Source organism: Cervus elaphus, chromosome 14 (assembly GCF_910594005.1).
Source record: "Cervus elaphus chromosome 14, mCerEla1.1, whole genome shotgun sequence".
In the NCBI taxonomy this organism is placed as follows: domain Eukaryota; kingdom Metazoa; phylum Chordata; class Mammalia; order Artiodactyla; family Cervidae; genus Cervus; species Cervus elaphus.
Window position 1 is genome coordinate 19,913,012 of NC_057828.1, and position 22,093 is coordinate 19,935,104.

A 22,093-nucleotide genomic window follows, 5' to 3' on the forward strand; every position below is an offset into this window, starting at 1 on the left:
TTACAGGTTTTAGGGAAGGCTTCCAATGCATTGCAGAATCAGAGGAGCACAGTCGGGACAATCTCTAGCTTATTCATCCCTTATCACATGAATTGATGAATGGATCCTGTGACTTGCTGTTGCTATATATTGGCCAAAAAAGTTAGTTCAGGGAAAACCCAAGCGAATTTTTTGGCCAACCCTGATGCTGGGAAAGATTGAAGGCAGGAGGAGAAGGGGGCAACAGAGGATGAGATGGTTGGATGGCATCACCGACTCAATGCACATGAGTTTGAGCAATTTCCAAGAGATAAAGAAAGACTGGAGAGCCTGGAATGCTGCAGCCCATGGGGTCAGAAAGAGACAAGCCTTAGTGACTGAACAACAAGAGTACAACTCTACCTCGCCATAATCCTCCTTCCATCACAATGAGATAGTAAAAATAAGACTCTTTTGACTTTTTCTAAAGAAAGTTTACTGTTACTCTGGAGTTTTGTCTAGTCATGATAACCTTGATTTAGTACTTCCTATGAACAGTCCATCACCTGCAATGAAGGAGACCCAGGTTTGATTCCTGGGTCGGGAAGATCCCCTGGAGAAGGGATAGGCTGCCCACTCCAGTATTCTTGGGCTTCCCTGGTGGCTCAGTTGGTAAAGAATCCACCTGCAGTGCCGGAGACTTGGGTTCGATCCCTGGGTTGGGAAGATCCCCTGGAGGAGGGCATGGCAACCCATTCTAGTATCCTTGCCTGGAGAATCCCATGGACAGAAGAGCCTGGCGCGCTGCAGTACGTGGAGTCACAAAGAGTTGGACACGACTGAGCAACTAAACACAGCACAGTATATGAACAGTCCATACATCAGTCTCCGCCTCACTGGCCGTCTCTACTGCAATGAAGATGTGCCTGTACTATGGTCCTCCTTGTGTCTGGCTGCTCTGCAAGTTCAAGCTTTAGTCAGATGAAGATTTTCCTTTGTCTGGGTTTTTCTCTGCTCTGATCATGTATAAGTGTCTAGCAGTTTTAAGGTAATGTTCTTCCTCCCAGAGATGGCTAACCATCACTCCTCCTATTAACATGCAAGGGAAAAGTATGCTATCATCTTGGGTTTGAATTTTTTTCTGAAGATCCTACAGTATATCTTGGTTGAGGGACATATTGTTACTGTTAATCAGACTTTGATCCTTCTTTACAAAAATTATAACCATTACTGTATTTTGTTAAAAGCATATTCACTGAATATTTAGGACTGTCTGCTTTTTAAAAGGCACCCTCACTGTGTTAGAGGGAGCCAGTGTTCAGAAAGCCATTCCCACTTAGTTTCAGGATGGTTTGTGATTCCAGGTTCATTTGCTACAAATATGTTCTAGGACAACATTTTGCATCATGCTCCACTGGGAAAGTAAACATATTCTGCTTTCTGAGTATAATGTAGCCTCTTGAATTGGAGTCAGACTGCCTTGTTTTGATCCCCTTTGGCCCTTCAGGGATGCAATTTTGGATAAGATCTCTGTTGCTCAATGTCTTCATTTTTATAATGTGGATATTAGTAATTTTATATCCTGAGATGATTATTAGGATTAAAATAATGTACATATATCTGTATGTAAATAGTTTATGACATATACATATGCATATATATGTATATATGTCTAACAAAAACCTATATATTAATTGTTCTTTGTGCGTATGTATGTATGCATGTGTATATGCATATTAAGTCCTTGTTTGTAATACTTGGTATATAATAAATACTAAATAAATCTCACTACAAGAACAAACTGCACAATAGCAGATGATTTTTTAAGTACAAAAATTGTTTTAACTATTAAACACATGTCTGCATTTAAACACAGGTATAATTATCCTCCTTATAGAAGGCTTTTCAAAAAGAAGATGCTAACCATAGATGAAACCATACAGAATGTTAGAATTTGTGCTAACCAGAAAAAAATGAGTTTATAAGCATAGACCCAGGAATAGAAATAAAAAAGGAGGCAAAGCTTGTGTTAAAACAGGTATAGTGAATTTAGAGGGCTTCCCTAGTCGCTCAGTGGTAAAGAATCCACCTGCCAATGTAGGAGATATGGGTTTTATCCAGTATTCTTGCCTGGAAAATCCCATTAACAGAGCAGCGGACTAGTGGGCTACTGTCTGTGGGGTCTCAAAAGAGTTGGACATGACTTAGCAACTAAACAACAAGGTGAAATTAGAATATTCATTTCTCAAATCCAGATGTTATCAAGTTTTAGTCCCCACTGGAGTCAAACCCTTCCACCATCAGGGCTTGTTCATACACTGAAGTATACCACCCACCAGAGTTTCTAAGTGTGTAGGCATGCACTGCAGCCCAAGAATTGCATTTTCTGTTCCTCTTTTGCTTATAATGCTGTTGGTCCTGACCAGGAAGTGTAAGAGGAGAATCAATGATTTAACCACAGCTAAAAACACAGACTGGTGTGCTGATTTTATAAAAGGAGTATTGTAAACAACAGTGGAAGAAGCTCAGGGATCCAAATCTGATTTCAATATCCATATATTTTGGGTTCCGATGTTTCACCAGTAAATTCATCTCAATTTAGGACAATTAGTTCTCCTTTTAGATCTCTCACAACAGGGATAAAATAGCTGATTCCACAAATAGAATACCAGGCTTCCCTAAGACTAATGTGGAAATTTCTGATGTTTTAATAATATAATTGAGTGGAAGCATTCCTCCTATTACTTTATTTTTTTTTTTCATTTACTTTTATTATTTGGAGGCTAATTACTTCACAACATTGCAGTGGGTTTTGTCATACATTGACATGAATCAGCCATGGAGTTACATGTATTCCCCATCCCAATCCCCCCTCCCACCTCCCTCTCCTCCTATTACTTTAGAAAAAGGTTCATTAACATTCCGATTCGCTCCCATTTAAGCCAATCAGAACTTGCGCTGCCTGGAGATCTGAAAATATTAAATGTTATTACTTGGCCTTTAGATTTTCCTGATACATTTCAAATAGAACTAGTACTTTTTAATTTAGACTTTAAGAATAATATATGCATGTTTAATGTATGCAATTTAATAATACAGTTATGAATAAAGACTTTAGTTACTATATGGTATTTCAAAAATAAGTTAGGATACTGTGAAGATAAGTCAAAAGTGAGATTTGGCTGCTATCAAAGTCACAGCTGGCTCTTTTGCAGAAATTGACCATCAAATCTTAAAATTGATGTGGAAATACAAGTGACCCAGAATGGCCAAAATGATTTTGAAAAAGAAAAACAAACTTAACTTTCCAAATTTCAAAACTTACTACAAAAATTTCAAAGTTTGGTTCTGGCATAAAGGTAGAGATACAGATTAATTAAGAGTCCAGAATAAACACTTACATTTATGATCACTTGCTATTTGACAAGGCTGCCAAGGCAAGTAGGAGAGTCTTTTAAACAACTGGTTGTTTAAGATATGTAGATATCTTTAGGCAAAAGAATAAAGTTGTACCTCTACTATGCATCATACACAAAAGTTAGCAGAAAATGAATTATGGAGCTAAAATTATAAATCCCGAGAAGATAGCAGAAAACCTTCCTGATCTTGGGTTAGGCAATAATTTCTTGGACACGACTATTAAAGCACAGGAGGCAAAAGAAAAAGTAGATAACTTGAACTGTATCAACTGTAAAGGGATTTGTAAAACAATATATCGAGAAAGTAAAAATATAACCTGCAGAATTGAAGAAAATACTTGCAAATCATACAGAGATGAGGGTCTTGCATCAAAAATATAGAAAGAATTTTTGCAACTCAATAATCAAAAGACAATCAAATTTTTTAAAAAAAATAGGCATAGAGTCTGTTCTGATGTGTAATATACATGCTTAAATTGATGGTTCTCTGAGTACTTTTGACAGCAATTTCTTTTTATTTTCTAAATACAAGATTCTTTTGAAACATTTTGGAAATATGAATATTCTTCTTTTTCCATGACTGTAATTGTTGTACCCCTTCATGGATCAAAGCCTTGTCATGGGAAAAGCACTTGCATGAGCTATGAGCCATGTTGTGCAGGCCCACCCAAGACAGAAGGGTCATAGTGAAGAGTTCTGACAAAATGTGGTCCACTGGAGGAAGGAATGGAAAACCACTCCAGTATTCTTGCTGCAAGAACCATAAAGAAGGCTGAGCACCAAAGGCTGATGTTTTTGAATTATGGTACTGGAGAAGACTTTTGAGAGTCCCTTGGACTATAAGGAGATTAAACCAGTGAATCCTAAAGGAAATCAACCCTGAATATTCATTGGAAGGACTGATGCTGAAGATGAAACTCCAGTACTTTGGCCACCTGATGCGAAGAACCAACTCACTGGAAAAGGCCCTGGTGTTGGGAATGATTGAAGGCAAGAGGAGAAAAGGGTGGCAGAGGATGAGATAGATAACATCACCAATTGAGCGGACATGAATTTGAGCAGACTGTGGGAGGTAGTGAAGGACAGAGGAGTTTTTCATGCTACAGTCCATGGGGTTACACAGAGTCGGACATGACTTAGCAACTGAAAAACAATTGTTGTAAAGTTATATAGGAATAAGATTTGCAAAAAAATATATAGCCAGTTATGATTTGTTTTCTTTGTCTTTGTAAAGATTCTCAACCACCCCACTGACCCAGTGGACAAGCTAAGTAGCTTTTGAAAAACTTTATAGTGCACAATCCTCACAAGGAAAGTCCCAGACTCTGATCCACTGAAAAATCTCAAACATAGTTGGCCAGAAGACTGTAAAACAGGGATAGATTTTCACCTAGAATTTAAATTTCTAGCGAGGAAGAATCCATGATATTCTGCGAGAGATAATAGCTTTGGATAAGGAACAAATATACTTTGAGGAGGCAACAAAGAGAAACCTACCAAGATGAACAAAACTGTAAACATTTGGTCAGTAAATTATAATCTCTATCTCCAAGAATGCCAATCTCTCACCTTATAGAAGCACTGGAAAATTAATTTAATAAATGGACTTTCTACAGATGTTCTATATTTTGACAATAGTATTTGAATGCAGTGAAATGGTTACCTGAAGTTCTGAATATGTACCACGCATTGCAATGAGGTCTATTAAGTTAAGGCACTCAATACTTGCAGAGAGCTGCAGAAGTGTGATATTAATTTGTAGAAACATGAATTGGAAATGTGCTATCACCGTGTCTCATTCTAGATTCAGTCATTATCATTGGAATGAAGTCTTATTATTTCATTTTCAGGTTTTCATTAAGAAGCTTTATAATACGGATGAAACATTAGCATTTTAATGCTTTTGTGAATAAAATTGTTGTTGCACTTGCTCTTGGACATGGACGCAATCCTGTTACAAGTGCTGACTCTCCATTGTAATTAAAGATTGTCTCCTTGACGAAAACCCTGATCTCTGAAATAATAGATAGTATTGCTTTTAAGTATAGTATCATTATTCAGAAATCATTTTGTACCTATTTTTACATTTCTTTTAATATTGCCCCCCAAATTATCAGCATCCATGCTTAAACCTAATGGGAATTTTTCAAATCTTATCTTTCTCATCATCTCGGTTACCTTTGACACTGATGACTTCCTTCCTCATGAAACACTGTTTATCTCTCTTCAGTGAAGATTCTGGATTTATATGCATATCTGGATACACAATAATTTATTTTATATTTTATTTTTATCTTCTCATCTCCCATATTTTGATTTTCTTCAGGTTTCTGTCCTAGAACCTCATTATTATCACTATCATTCACTGTAAAATGCATGCCAGATCCAGTAAGCACTTTACATAGAGCATCTATCAATATTTCAATTCTCACTTTTACACCATCAAGTACTGTGTAACCTAACAAATTCATATAGATGATGATGTTCATAACTTGCCAGAGTAACTTACTTCTGACTAGAACTCAGGTCTACATGAATCAGAGATTGAGTTCTTAGTGTCTATTGAAAGTTTTCACCATACATATAATTCACATAAAATAACCTATACATAAAATATCTTACCTGTGGTACATATGGATGCAGGGAGAGACACTCCAACATGAAGCGAATACCCAACCTTTTCAGTTAAATATAATATAGATATCTGAAGTTCAACATAAAGTTAAATGATTTAAGGCTACTTCCCTAACTAGCACAATTTCTTTCCTCCTGCTTTTTCTTTTCACTACCAAATTCCCCACCTTTGCTGTTTCCCACTTTACCGCCTCCATCCATTCTATCATCATCAATCCTTAAATTTCATCTTATCAATATATGTTGCATCCATTTACTTCCTCCCTTTTTTCTACTGCAATTTAAGTGATCAAATTCACCATCTTCTCATACCTGGATCAGTTCAGTTCAGTTCAGTTCAGTTGCTCAGTCGTGTCCAACTATTTGTGACCCATGGACTGCAGCATGCCAAGCTTCACTGTCCACCACCAACTCCAGGAGCTTACTCAGACTCATGTCCATCGAGTCAATGATGTCATCCAACCATCTCATCCTCTGTGGTCCCCTTCTCCTCCTGCAATGGCAACCCACTCCAGTACTCTTGCCTGGAGAATCCCATGGACAGAGGAACCTGGTAGGCTGCAGTCCATGGGGTCGCTGAGAGTCAGACACAACTGAGCAATTTCCCTTTCACTTTTCACTTTCATACATTGGAGAAGGAAATGGCAACCCACTCCAGTGTTCTTGCCTGGAGAATCCCAGGGAAGGGGGAGCCTGGTGGGCTGCCGTCTATGGGGTCACACAGAGTCGGACACGACAGAAGCGACTTAGCAGCAGCAGCAGCAATAACTAATTTTAAAAGTATATAATTCCCTTGCTAAAGACTAGCTGGGGGGCGGGGGGGGAGCGGGGCATTCTCCCTCCCCCTTCTGATGTCTATGTCTGTGATTTCTCTGTCCCTTTTCAGTTTAATAAAACTCTGCTATACAAAAGCTCTGGAGTGATCAAGCCTGGTCGCTGGTCTAGAAGTTAAATCCTCTTCGGAGATCAGGAATCCAACACCATTCACCATAACCTATCACAATGAGTCAGTTCTTTGCATCAGGTGGCCAAAGTATTGGAGTTTCAGCTTCAACATCAGTCCTTCCAATGAATATTCAGGACTGATTTCCTTTAGGATGAGCTGGTTGGATCTCCTTGCAGTTCAAGGGACTCTAAAGAGTCTTCTCCAACACCACAGTTTAAAAGCATCAATTCTTCGGTGCTCTGCTTTCTTCATAGTCCAACTCTCACATCCATACATGACTACTGGAAAAAACCACAGTTTTGACTAGATAGAACTTTGTTAGGAGAGTAATACCTTTGCTTTTTAATATGCTGTCTGGGTTGATCGCAGCTTTCCTTCCAAGGAGCAAGCAATATATTTCACCTAAGATGCGCCTTGCACATAGTTTGTTTTTAATTAAATGTAATTATGTCCTATGTCCTTTCCTACCTCCAGACAGCAGAAAATGTCTCTTCCCTTTAACCTCCTTCACTTGTGAGGCAAAAATCAAATCATCTTAAAGTAGGCGACAAGATACATATGTCTGAATTTGGCATAAAGTAATTCTCGCATTGCTTATTAAGTATACTTGAAGAATAGTGATTTTTTTCACATTCAGGTTTTTGCTTTCCTTTTTATTTTATCTAAAAGACTGTTGCCAATATTCATTACTTTCCTTGGTTTGTTTTTTTCAAATTGAAACACTTATTTACATAAGTTATGATTTTTTGTTGTGCTTTCTTTTTTTTTAATTGATCAATGGCATCTAGTCCCATCACTCCATAGCAAGTAAACATGGAAAAAGTGGAAGTAGTGGCAGCTTTTATTTTCTTGGCTCTAAAATCACTGTGGATGGTGACTGCAACCCCGAAATTAAAAGATGCTTGCTCCTTGGAAGGAAAACTATGACAAATCAAATATCCTGGATATTAACCTTTCATTATATGATTTGAAAATATTCCATTCAGTCGGTTGTCTTTTTACTTTGTTGATAATTTTGTTCTTCTTGCAGAGCATTTATTTTGATGTAGACCCATTTATTTATTTTACTTTTGTTACACTGGCCTATAGAATTATATCCTAAACATATTGTTGAGGCTGATATAAAGGAAATCATCCTCTGTGTTTTTTTTTTTAATTAGGAGTTTTATAAAGTTAGGTATTACATTCAAACTTTTAATCCATCTTTATGTAATTTTTGTAGCCCAGTGTAATTTTTTGCATGCACTAACAGCTGTCCAGTTTTTCCAACACAATTTATTGAAGAGATTTTTTCCATTGGATATTCTTGACTCCTTTGTCATAAATTAATTTAGTTTATCAGCATGGATTATTTCTGGGCTCTCCATTCTGATCCATTGATTTATGTGTCTATGTTTGTGCCAATATCACAGTGTATCCATTACTATAGCTCTTAGTGAAAGTGAAAGTCGCTTAGTCATGTCCGACTCTGCGATCCCATGGACTGACTTCTCCAGGCCAGAATACTGGATTGGGTAGCCTTTCCCTTCTCCAGGGGATCTTCGCCACCCAGAGATCAAACCCAGGTCTTACACATTGCAGGCCGATTCTTTACCAGCTGAGCCACAAGAGAAATCCACTATAGCTCTTTGTATAGCTTAAAATCAGTGAGCATGATATCTCCAGCTTTGCTGTTTCTCTAGATTACTTTGGTTATGCAGGCTCTTTGTGGTATAAAATGCCATGAGTATTGTGATAGTAATTCCATTAAATCTGTAGATTGCTTTGGGTAGTATTACATTTTAAAAGTATTAATTTTTCCAATTTATGAGCATCATATACCTATCAATAAATTGGTGTCATCTTCAACTTCTTTTGTCAATTTTCTTCTAGATTTTAGAGTAAGGGTGTTTTACTCACTTGGTTAGAATTATTCCTAGGTATCTTCTTCTCTTTGATGCAATTGTTAATGGTGCTATTGTCTTAATTTCTGTTTCTGATGGTTTGTTCTTAGTGTATAGAAACACAACAGATTTCTATTAATTTTGACTTCTGCAACTTTACTGAATTTATTTATTAGTTCTAATAGTGTTTTAGTGGCGTCTTTAGGGTTTTCTAACTGAACATGGAAGAGCAAACTAGTTCCAAATCGGGAAAGGAGTACATCAAGGCTGTGTATTCTTACCCTGCTTATTTAACTTATATGCAGAGTACATCATGGGAAATGTGGGCTGGATGAGGCACAAGCTGGAATCAAGATTGCTGAGGAAATATCAATAACCTCAGATATGCAGATGACACCACCCTTATGGCAGAAAGTGAAGAGGAAATAAAGAGCCTCTTGATGAAAGTGAAAGAAGAAAGTGAAAATGTTGGCTTAAAGCTCAACATTCAGAAAACTAAGATGATGGCATCTTGTCCCATCACTTCATGGCCAATAGATGAGTAAACAGTGGAAACAGTGAGAGACTTTATTTTGGAGGGCTCCAAAATCACTGTAGATGATGGTTGCAGCCATAAAATTAAAAGACGCTTGCCCCTTGGAAGAAAAGTTATGATCAACCTAGACAGCTAATTAAAAAGCAGAGACATTACTTTACCAACAAAGGTCCGTCTAGTCAAAGCTATGGTATTTCCAGTAGGCATGTATGGATGTGAGAGTTGGACTATGAAGAAAGCTGAGCACTGAAGAATTGATGCTTTTGAACTGTGGTATTGGAGAAGACTCTTGCAAGTCCCTTGGACAGCAAGGAGATCCAACCAGTCCATCTTAAAGGAAATCAGTCTTAAATATTCATTGGAAGGACTGATGCTGAAGCTGAAACTCCAATACTTTGGCCACCTGATGTGAAGAGCTCCCTCATTTGAAAAGACCCTGATGCTGGGAAAGATTGAAGGCTGGAGCAGAAGGGGATGACAGAGGATGAGATGGTTGCATGGCATCACCGACTCACTGGACATGAGTTTGAGTAAATTCGGGGGGTCAGTGATGGACAGGGAGGCCTGGCGTGCTGCAGTCCGTGAGGTCACAGTCAGACATGACTGAGCGACTGAACTGAACTGACTAATATACAATATCATGTCACCTGCAAATAGTGATAGTCTTACTTCTTTTCCAATTTGGTTGTCTTTTATTGCTTTTTATCAACTAATTGCTATGGCTTGGACTTCCATTACTATTTAAGAAAACTGCTGTGAGTAATCATCCTACTCTTGTTTCTGATCTTAGAAAAAAAGCTTCAGTTTCTCACTTTTGAGCATTATGTTAGTTGTGAGCTTGTCATATATGGCCTCTATTATGTTGAGGTATGTGCCTTCTATACCCGTTTTATGGAGAGTTTTTACCACAAATGAATGTTGTTTTTTGTCAAATGCCTTACCTTTATCTATTATGCTGATCATATGGCTTTTATTTTCCATTTTGTTAATGTGGCATATCACTTGATTTATTGATTTGTGAATGTTAAGCCATCATTGAATTCTTACAATGGATCTCACATGAACTAGGGTATGATCTTTTTTAATGTATTGTTGAATTCAGTATGCTAATATTTTGATGAGTGTTTTTGCATTTGCGTTCATTGGTGTATCAATTTTCACATCTGTAAGATAAGTATAATAATAATATGTGCTTCATTATTTGTTATAAAGGCTACATGCTTGAAGGTTTTTACTGAAACAAAATTAACATTTAAGCTGGCTGAAGAAAAGACTCTAAACAAGAAAGACTGCATCATTACATGTCACAGCAATCAAAATCCTAACTTATATCTGGGTGTGTATTTTCTAAAAACATTAAGTGTATGTTATATTGCAATAAATAAGTGAGTAAAAAGTAATGCTTAAATAAATGTTAGAAAAATTAACAGATATACAAACATGTTCTATGAAATTTCAATAAAAGTTGTTAACAGAAATCTGGCTGAAAATCAAATAATCAATTTTGTTATTCTCCCAGCATATATTTCCGTATAAGATCAGTGCTTGGGAAAAAAATTGCAACTGAAAGAGTAAATGATATGCTCAGTACTGTCCTATTTAATTGGGGAAAGTATACTAACATATCAATACATTTCATGTAAATAGCTTTTAAAAACAGTGAATAATTTTTGGTTTCATAATTTAAGGCAATTTTATATTTTCCTGGATTTATATGTAATGTATAAAACAGAAATAAGCTTCACAGGTGGCTGTAGTAGTAAAGAATCTGCTTGCCAATGCAGGAGATACAAGGGATGTAGATTTGATCCCTGGGTCAGGGAGCTCCCCTGAAGTAGGAGGTGACAACCCACTCCAGTGCCTGGAAAATTCCATGGAGAGAGAAACCTGGCAGGCTGCAGTCCATGCAGCCATAAAGAGTCAGACGTAACCGAGCCACTGAGCACACATAAAATAGATGTAATGTTTTCAAGTGTATGTTAAGATACTTTGAAATGAAAACTTGATATAGATTTTATATAATAAAAGATACAAGTACGACATGTATTTAATTATTTAAGTTAAAGCATAACAGTTCTACAGTGTAGTGAATTGTGCAACAAATGCCACCTATCCAAATAAAAATAATTATGAATTTAATTTTCTCTTGGTCCTGTTGAGTATTGGGGCATGCACCCTGTAAATGAGAATGATTAATTTTTTCATAGGCTAGTGCAAATTAAAAACTAAAGCTTTTCAAAAGAAAGGTTAGAACTAATATGATCTGTTCTCAAATTTCGATCTTCTTTAGTTGAGATTTCCATTATTCCAAGTCAGCAGGGACAGTGCTAATTACTCACTTAGGGATGCTAAAGTGGCCCTGGGAGGTAGATGAGAAGAGGTAAGGCCCTAACTAGAAAACATGTCCCCTACAGGGACTATTTTTAGCAGCTCTTTCCTTTGAAACCCTCAGAGGGAAAGTTTTTTATAGTCAGTTAAAAAAATTCTATTAATTTATAAGTAGAAATAACAAGCATTATTAAAATTTTAATGCTGAAAGTTACTCCATTGGGACTTTCCATTGACCTCTAGAGCCCTTAATCTTGCCACGCTGGGTGGCAAGTTCAGCAGGTCCCATCTACAGCCCTACAACTTGGACCAAAGCCATCTACTTGTGACTGCTGGAGATGGATGAGTGCTGTTTTCAAGAACAGTACTCGTAGAGAAAGGACAGAGGAAGAGAAATGACAGAGCTGCCTAATCCTTACCCAAGAACCTGATCAGATGCAGCCATATAAACAGCACCAGCCAAGTGGAACTCCTGAGAGGGATGTAAATTCTCTCCTCTGCTCACTGAACTTTGAAGGGCTGGAACGAGACCACAGCAGCTTCTCCAGCGAGGCTACGTCATGAGCTTGAACTGTGAATCTAAAGACAAGAAAACACATTGCCTCTGATGTCCTTTTGCCCAGTCTTGGTTCTGCACTGTGGTAAAGGAGCTGCCTTTGTCTTGGCCATCCTCTGCCAAACACACACTGGCAACTCTTGTGTCTCTCCCCAGTGTATGAACTGCCCTTCAAACAGAAAACGCGAGTGAACAGATCACAGTGGTTTCTTCTGGGTCACATCACATCATGTACATTTCTGGAACTTAAGTAACCTAGATGATAGCACTTGTGCCTGACGGAGCAACCAGCTCCTACCCTTCTGAACAAAAAGACCTTTATTCTCTAATATATCTTTGCTCTCTGAAGTAATCCTCTTACTTGAAACCTCCAGCATCTTTTTTGCAGCTTAATCTGCTGTAGATCCCTAAGGGCATTATTATTTTCTCATATTCACAACTCTGTCTTTTAAAATTTTTCTCGAATTCCTTAGCAAAAACTTAATCAAGCAAATTTTATGTTCCCAGAATGGAAAAGAATTTATCATCCAGGTAGCAACCATAAGAAACCTGCAATGATTACACTAATACAAGACTAATGCACGCATGCTTAGTTGCTCAGTTGTATCTGACTGTTTGCAACCCTTTGGACTGTAGCCCTCCAGGTTCTTCTGTCCATGGGATTCTGTAGGCAAGAATACTAGAGTGTGTTTCCTTTTTACCCTCCAAGGGATCTTCCCAACCCAGGGATCGAACCTACTCCTCCTGTATTGCAGTGGATTCTTTGTCCGCTGAGCCATCAGGAAAAATATAAGACTAGATGAACTTTAACTTTTAAAAAAATTTTTAAAAAATGGTCCTAGACATAATCAAGAACATATTACAATGAAAATTATATACTTCTTAAGGAGTAATTTTTTAATGTGGTGGGAAGGCAGTTTAAAACCAATCTTGAATTTTTATATATTGTCACTTAGCTTTGGCTGAAACTCTCCCCCCACCACCCTGGTCATTCTGGATGATGTAATAACAGAACAAAAACAACCAAGAAGCAAGGATGGGCACTGGTGGAATTTATTGTGGTTCCAGGCATTAGGTTAAACTCAAGCTGAGGCAGAGGTTTTTCATTCATTCAGTCCCACCTGTTAGGATTCAATACTCAAGTTGGAGAATACAATTGAGGTTCATTTACCAGTATGTTTGCTTAGCTTTTTTCTTTGTGTGTGTGTGTGTGTGTGTGTGTGTGTGTGTATCCTAGAATTTTCTCTGGTAGCAATTGTAGGAATGGTTGTCTAGGTTTAAAGGTGTAGAATTCTTAACACTTCTTAAAAAGCAGAGACATTACTTTGCCAGCAAAGGTCTGCCTAGTCAAAGCTTTGGTTTTTCCAGTAGTCCTGTATGGATATGAGAGTTGGACCATAATGAAAGCTGAGCACCGAAGAATTGATGCTTTTGAACTGTGGTGTTGGGGAAGATTCTTGCAAGTCCCTTGGACAGCAAGGAGATCCAACCAGTCAATCCCAAAGGAAATCAGCCCTGAATAATCATTGGAAGGACTGATGCTGAAACTGAGGTTCCAGTACTTTGGCCAGCTGATACGAAGAACTGACTCATTGGAAAAGACGCTGATGCTGGTAAAGATTGAAGGCAGGAGGAGAAGGGGATGACAGAGGATGAGATGGTTGGATGACATCACTGACTTAGTAGACATGAGTTTGAGTAGGCTCCAGGTGTTGGTGATGGACAAAGAAGCCTGGTGTGCTGAAGTCAACGGGCCTGCAAAGAGTCAGAAATGACAGAGTGACTGAACTGAACTGAATCTGTACCCATTTGTTTTCATCTTTTAATTAAAATATTAATTATGTACATGCCTAATGATTTTGTGGGATTCCCAAATGGCGCTAGTGGTGAAGACCTTGCCCTCCAATGCAAGAGAAATAAGAGACATGGGTTCTATCCATCAGTCTGGAAGATCCTCTGGAGGAGGGCATGGCAACCCACTCCAGTATTCTTGACTGGAGAATCCTATGAATAGAGCTTTCTGCTGGGCTACAGTCCATAGGGTCATAAAAATTCAGACTTGACTTGGCATACAATGATTTTATTTTATTTTTTTTTTGTCTATTTATTTTTTGACATATGGGTGCTGTAACAGGAGGAGGTTTACTGCTGCTAAAATGCTAGATCCAGTAAAAAAGATTTGAGAAAGCAAAGCAAGCAAGATTATTTTACTGGAAGCCTTGTTAAATTGCTTGTTATCTAATTTTGGTTGACCAAATTAGATAAAGTCAGAGAATCATTAGAATTTAATGTGCATTTTAACTGTATGTGAGTTTATCAATCAGTTATTAAAACAGCTTGAAGTTTATAAGTTCCAATTAGAGAAAACACTTAAAAATAATTTTGGATGTTAAATAGGAGATCCAAGGCATTTTATTTCTATTCTGAAAGAATATCTTAATGAATTTAAAATGAATTGAGACACAAACAATAGAATGAACATTTTCTAGGAGCAACAGCATATTATTTAAAGACAAATGACTTTGTTTATAAGGTAAATATCATTTGTACTACTAATAATTTACTGGAGGGTAATATGTTTGTGATCATATATGTATTTATATTTCTTTAAAACAAAGTTTCCTGTCATATAATCCATAGTTTTGTTGTTCAGTGGCTCACTCACGTTTTACTCTTTGCAACCCCATTAACTATAGCTTTCCAGGCTCCTTTGTCCATGGGATTCCCCAGGCAAGAAAACTGGAGTGGGTTGCCATTTCCTTCTTCAGGGGATCTTATTGACCCAGGGATCAAACTTGCATCTTCCCATCTCCTGTACTGCAGAAGGATTCTCTGACACAGAACCACCAGGGAACCCTATCTATAATTTTAGAATTCACTAAAATTTGTTGAGAATTGCTGCAATTTTCCAGATCAGTTTTTCTCAACCAGGGATGGTTTTACTTCCCAAGGAATATTTGACAATGTCTGAAGACATATTATGTTCTTCCTGGGGTGGTACCCTACTTGCATCTGGTTGATGGAGGTCAGAAATGCTATTAAACATCCTACAATGCAGGACGACTTCTTGCTACAAAGAGCTATCCTATTCAAAAGCCTAGCACTGCCAAAGCTGAGCAACTTTGCTCTAAGTTGTATAGTATACTAAGAAACAACAATCACCCAATGGATTTGGGCCATTATGAAGGTCAAAATTTAGTATAACATTCTTCCTTAGCTAAATTCTGTGTTTTTTGCTTATTTTTCTAATGAAACCTGATCTAATAAATTATTTTATAGGAAAAAAAACTAAGATGAAAGACTTTTAAAAAATGATTTGTCTAAAACTAATATGTTAGAAGAAATAATAAAGTTTTCTTCTGTGTAAAGTAGTGTTAAGAAGGCCAACTCACTTTGCAGACGCAAAATAGGCCAATGAATCAAAGATATGAGCGGCTGAGGCAAGGAAGAGACATTAATAGGTGATGCAGCTGACCAAGAAGATGGCAGGCTAGTGCATCAAAATAACCATCTTAACAGGGTCTGGATGTTTTCCCTTTATAGATCAGAGGCCAGGGGAGGTAGGGAAGCAAAGTAGAAAGGACAAAGGTACGTATGGTCAAAGTTATGATTTCCTCAGTAGTCAAATATGGATGTGAGAGTTGGAACATAAAGAAGGCTGAGAGCTGAAGAATTGATGCTTTTGAACTGTGGTGTTGGAGAAGACTCTTGAGAGTCGCTTGGAGTGCAAGCCACAGTCAGCTTCCAGTCTTGTCTTTGCTGACTGTATAGAGCTTCTCCAACTTTGACTGCAAAGAATATATCAGTCTGATTTGGGTGTTGGCCATCTGGTGATGTCCATGTGTAGAATCTTCTCTTGTGTTGTTGGAAGAGGGTGTTTGCTAGGACCAGTGCATTCTCTTGGCAAAACTTTATTAGACTTTGCCCTGATTCATTCTGTACTCCAAGGCCAAATTTGCCTATTACTCCAGGTGTTTCTTGACTTCTTACTTTGTATTCCAGAACCCTATAATGAAAAGGACATCTTTTGGGGGTGTTAATTCTACAAGGTCTTGCAGGTTTTCATACTACCGTTCAACTTCAGCTTCTTCAGCATTATTGGGCGGGGGCTGACTGTGGCTCAGATCATGAATTCCTTATTGCCAAATTCAGACTTAAATTGAAGAAAGTAGGAAAAACCACTAGACCATTCAGGTATGACCTAAATCAAATCCCTGTGATTATACAGTGGAAGTGAGAAATAGATTTAAGGGACTAGATCTGATAACAGAGTGCCTGAATGAACTATGGATGGAGGTTCATGACATTGTAAAGGAGACAGGGAGCAACACCATCCCCAAGCAAAAGAAATGCAAAGAAGCAAAATGGCTGTCTGAGGAGGCCTTACAAATAGCTGTGAAAAGAAGAGAAGCAAAAAGCAAAAGATAAAAGGAAAGATATACCCACTTGAATTCAGAGTTCCAAAGAATAGCAAGGAGAGATAAGAAAGCCTTCCTCAGTGATCAGTGCAAAGAAATAGAGGAAAGCAATAGAATGGGAAAGACTAGAGATCTCTTCAAGAAAATTAGAGATACCAAGGAAACATTTCATACAAAGATGGGCTCAATAAAAGACAGAAATGGTATGGTCCTAACAGAAGCAGAAGATATTAAGAAGAGGTGGCAAGAATACACAGAAGAAGTATACAAAAAAGATCTTCACGACCCAGATAATCACAATAGTGTGATCACTCAGCTAGAGCCAGACACTCTGGAATGTGAAGTCAAGTGGGCCTTAGGAAGCATCACTATGAACAAAGCTAGTGGAGATGATGGAATTCGAGTTGAGCTATTTCAAACCCTAAAAGATGATGCTGTGAAAGTGCTGCACTCAATATGTCAGCAAATTTGGAAAACTCAGCAGTGGCCACAGGACTGGAAAAGATCAGTTTTTATTCTAATCCCAAAGAAAGGCAATGCCAAAGAATGATTAAACTCCTGCACAATTGCACTCATCTCACACACTAGTAAAGTAATGCTCAAAATTCTCCAAGCCAGGCTTCAACAATATGTGAACCATGAACTTCCAGATGCTCAAGATGGATTTAGAAAAGGCAGAGGAACAAGAGATCAAATTGCCAACATCTGTTGGATAATTGAAAAAGCATGAGATTTCCAGAAAAACATCTATTTCTGCTTTATTGACTAAGCCAAAGCCTTTGACTGTGTGGATCACAAAAAATGGTGGAAAATTCTTTTTTGGTTTTTGTTTTGTTTTGTTTTCTTTTGTTTTTTGGAAAATTCTTAAAGATATGGGAATACCAGGCCACCTGACCTGCCTCTTGATAAATCTGTATGTAGATTAGGAAGCAACAGTTAGAACTGGACATGGAACAACAGACTGGTTCCAAATAGGAGAAGGAGTGTGTCAAGGCTGTATATTGTCACCCTGCTTATTTAACTTATATGCAGAGTACATCATGAGAAATGCTGGGCTGTATGAAACACAAGCTGGAATCAAGATTGCCGGAAGAAATATCAGTAACCTCAGATATGCAGATGACAACACCCTTATTGCAGAAAGTGAAGAAAAACTAAAGAGCCTCTTGATGAAAGTGAAAGAGAAGAGTGAAAAAGTTGGCTTAAAGCTCAACATTCAGAAAACTAAGATGATGGAATCTGGTCCCATCCCTTAATGGCCAATAGATGGGGAAACAGTGGAAACAGTGAGAGACAACAGAGGGTGAGATGATTGGATGGCATCACTGACTCATTGGACATGAGTCTGAGTAAACTCCAGGAGTTTGTGAAGGACAGGGAGGCCTGGTGTGCTGTAATCCATGGGGTCGCAAGAAGTTGGACACAACTGAGCAACTGAACTAACTGAACTGGACCGCAAGGAGATGCAATCAATCATTTAATCCTGAAAGAAATCTGTCCTGAATATTCATTGGAGGGACTGATGCTGAGGTTGAAGTTCCAATACTTTGGCCATCTGATGCCAAGAGCTGACTCACTGGAAAAGACCCTGATGCTGGGCAGGATTAAAGGCAGGAGGAGAAGGGAATGACAGAGGATGAGATGGGTGGATGGCATCACCACCGCAATGAACATGAATTTGAGGAAACTCCTGGAGATTGTGAAGGACAAGGAAGCCTGGTGTGCTGAAGTCCATGGGGTAGCAAAGAGTCATACATGACTGAGCAACTGAACAGCAATAAATCTTGCAAACATCTCTCAAAATGGCAAGCCTCAGGCAGGGGATGTGTTAATTTCTTCCTGCCATCCACAGGTGGACAGGGTTCTGAGCAAAGGCACTTTAACAGTCAGGCAGAGGGGCACACATATATAAATACACACATGATCCTCAGCAGATTTAGAAAGAATGGATGATAGAAGAAAGAAAGGAAAGAAAGAGAATGATTTTTTAAAAATAAATCAAACAAAAAAATTTCTCAACCTCCCTATATCAGTCAGTGTCAAAGAAAAAGAGGGACATTTGATTGCACATGAGATTAAAATTACTGCTCTTATGGGAACTTCCAGGGTGGTCCAGTGGTTTAAGAGTCTTCCTTTCCATGCAGGGGGAATGGTCTTGATCCCTGGATGGGGAACTAAGATCCCCCATGCAGACCAACTAAGTCAGCATGCTGCAAGTAGAGAAAGCCCACACACCCCTATGAAGACCCAGGATAGTCAAAACAATCACAATAATAATAATTACTGATACTTGGGCCACTGCTACTGTTGGGAAGACTGCTACAGCCTTATGAAACAGAGATTCTGGGGTCAATATCATTGACACCTCCAGAACTGATCACAGCCAGTAGTATTTCTTTTCCTTCTGCTTTCTAACCTCATGTGGATTTGTTTCTAATCAGATCCTTCATGTTAGATATCATAAAGGACATAGGTCAGGCAGAGACATCTGATTAGTGAATCAGTATCTTTATAAGGTGATAATAGAGGACTGTTGTGTATATATGTATATATAATATATATATAACTATTATCAAATGAAAGAGCAATAAACAAAACTTTGAATCATTATGTCAGGAAAAACTTAACAAATAATCCAATATTAATTGAACTCTAGAAAGTAAACAAAGGGTGTACTCCCTTTATAGATTCAAAATGTTTCTTTTCTATAGAAATCTCTGTTTAACAATAATAACTTGTATATTTGTTTAATTTTCATTTAACTTTGTATTCTCCACTCTCCTGAAGTTTCAAGAAAGCCAACAACTGTGTTTTCAGGAAACATGCCTGCATCTTTAGGAAAGAGTGAAATATATAATGATGAGCAATATACAAAATGGGTAAAAGAAATTATTTTTCTTTATTCCATTGCAGTGAAATTCCTCTATAGTAGAAGATATCAAAAGAACATATCACATTTACTTCTTTTTGAATGCGTTACTTGAAATCTAACATTCCCTGGTAGATGAACATGAACAGTTCAGAGATGTGAACATTTGTAAGATTTAATCCAAGGTCACTTTTGCCTTTAAAAAGTACTAAAGCTTCTACATATGATACTTCTCCATTATAATAGTAGAATAATTTCAAGGTCACCAAACAGCACTTATTTATTTTTTAAAATAAGAATCTAAACTTTATAAGAACAGAAATGCTTGAAGATATCAATAAAGAAGGCATTTTAGGATAAAATATCTAAAGGATGTTTCCACCGTGTAAAAAGGAGTAGTTGCTGTTGTTGAGTCACTAAAGTTGAGTCTGACTCTTTTGCAATCCCATGGTCTGTGGTCTGTGGCCCCGCAGCTTCCTCTGTCCATGGGATTTCCCAGGCAAGAATCCTGGAATGATTGCCATTTCCTACCGTAAGGAATCTGCCCAGCCCAGGGAACAAACTCACATCTCCTACTTGGGCAGGTGGGTTCTTTAGCCACCAGGGAATTCTTGATGGGGATTAGAGTTAGTAAGGTTAGAAAAGTTTTAATTATTTCTTTCTTTTCAGTTAGTTCTGAGAAATCTTGAGAAAATTAATTGGTGGCTCAGAAGGTAAAGCGTCTCCCTGTAGTGTGGGAGACCCGGGTTCTATCCCTGGGTTGGGAAGATCCCCTGGAGAAGGAAATGGCAACCCACTCCAGTACTCTTGCCTGGAAAATTCCATGGACTGAGGAGCTGTACGCTACAGTCCATGGGGTCGCAAAGAGTCGGACATGACTGAGCGATTTCACTTCACTTACCTATGACAAAGTCTTCTTTCTTTATGTATCTGATTTTTTTAAATGAGAATAATTTTATTCTAATTTTACTTCACCACACTAAAAATAAAATTAGAGCAAAATATCCCTAAATACATGTGAATTTATGTATGTATATTCTAAAACTTTATAAAATAAATCTCATAAACATACTATATTCAATAATATTTCATTATTTTAAGTGCAATGACTCTATAATTTTATAGGTAAATATATGTATACTTTGTAAAAATGGCTTCTCAAATTAACATTGTTTTCTGAGGTTGCACATGTATATAATCCTTATGAAAGCCATGAGACAGATAAATCTATCTATTCATCTATTTATCTATGACATTTTCATGAAGAAACAATTTTTAAGGATAGATATTTTAAAAAGAAAATCTATCTTACATGACACTTTTTATAAATGAAAATGTTTCCATACAAGTCTGTTTATAAGTAACAGTGGACATATTCACACGAATTTATTTAGAATTTGATATAACAGCATTCAATTGTCAGAAACTGCACCTCTGTGCCTGTGTTATTCTTCACACTGTGGAAAGTCACATTTCTTTTGTCAGTACAGAAAGCTTAAAGCTTAAAGTAATAACAACCCCTGAGGAGCAGCCCTCAATATATATATATATATTCTGATATATATATATATCAGAATCACATGTTTTACACTGTTTCCCAGTGCCTCCTACAGTAATAAACTCAGTCACTTATAGTCAGCTGGCTTCATAATGAAAACTTTAAAAGCTCTAATTGGTTATTTTAATTCCTTTATCAATTCCCCTTTGCACAACTTATGTTTCTTGCACATGCCAAATAAATTGTTTACACATATCCTTGTGTAAGGTTGAATACTTTACCAGCCTACTGACAAAAAAGGACAATATTGTTGATAAATATCCTGTGATCACAGAATCTCTATAACTTCACAGTTGATAAGAATCTCCAATATTGTGCAATATAATGATACGGTAAAAATTTAAACAATATTTTATTATTAGATGTAAAAGATATTCACAATATCTAGCATTTAAGGGGTAAGCTGCCAGTGGTATGATAAGAACATGTAATTTTTGATGGTTATAGTTAAGTATTATTAATGTACTGAAAAAAAAAAGAAAGAAACTATAGGTCTTCTCTGAAGCTTTCATTTAAGCATTTTGGTGGGTAGAACATAGCCTTGTATTTTGATTTTGTTTTTAATTTCATCAAATGTCTACCGTCTAGTCAAGGCTATGGTTTTTCCAGTGGTCATGTATGGATGTGACATTTGGACTTATTGGACTGTGAAGAAAGCTGAGTGCTGAAGAATTGATGCTTTTGAACTGTGGTGTTGGAGAAGACTCTTGAGAATCCCTTGGACTGCAAGGAGATCAGTCCTGGGTGTTCATTGGAAGGATTGATGCTGAAGCTGAAACTCCAATACTTTGGCTGCCTCATGTGAAGAGTTGACGCATTGGAAAAGACCCTGATGCTGGGAGGAGAAGGGGACAACAGAGGATGAGATGGTTGGATGGCATCACCGACTCGATAGACATGGGGTTGTGTAGAATCTGGGAGTCGGTGATGGACAGGGAGGCCTGGTGTGCTGCGGTCCATGGGGTCACAAAGAATCGGACACGACTGAG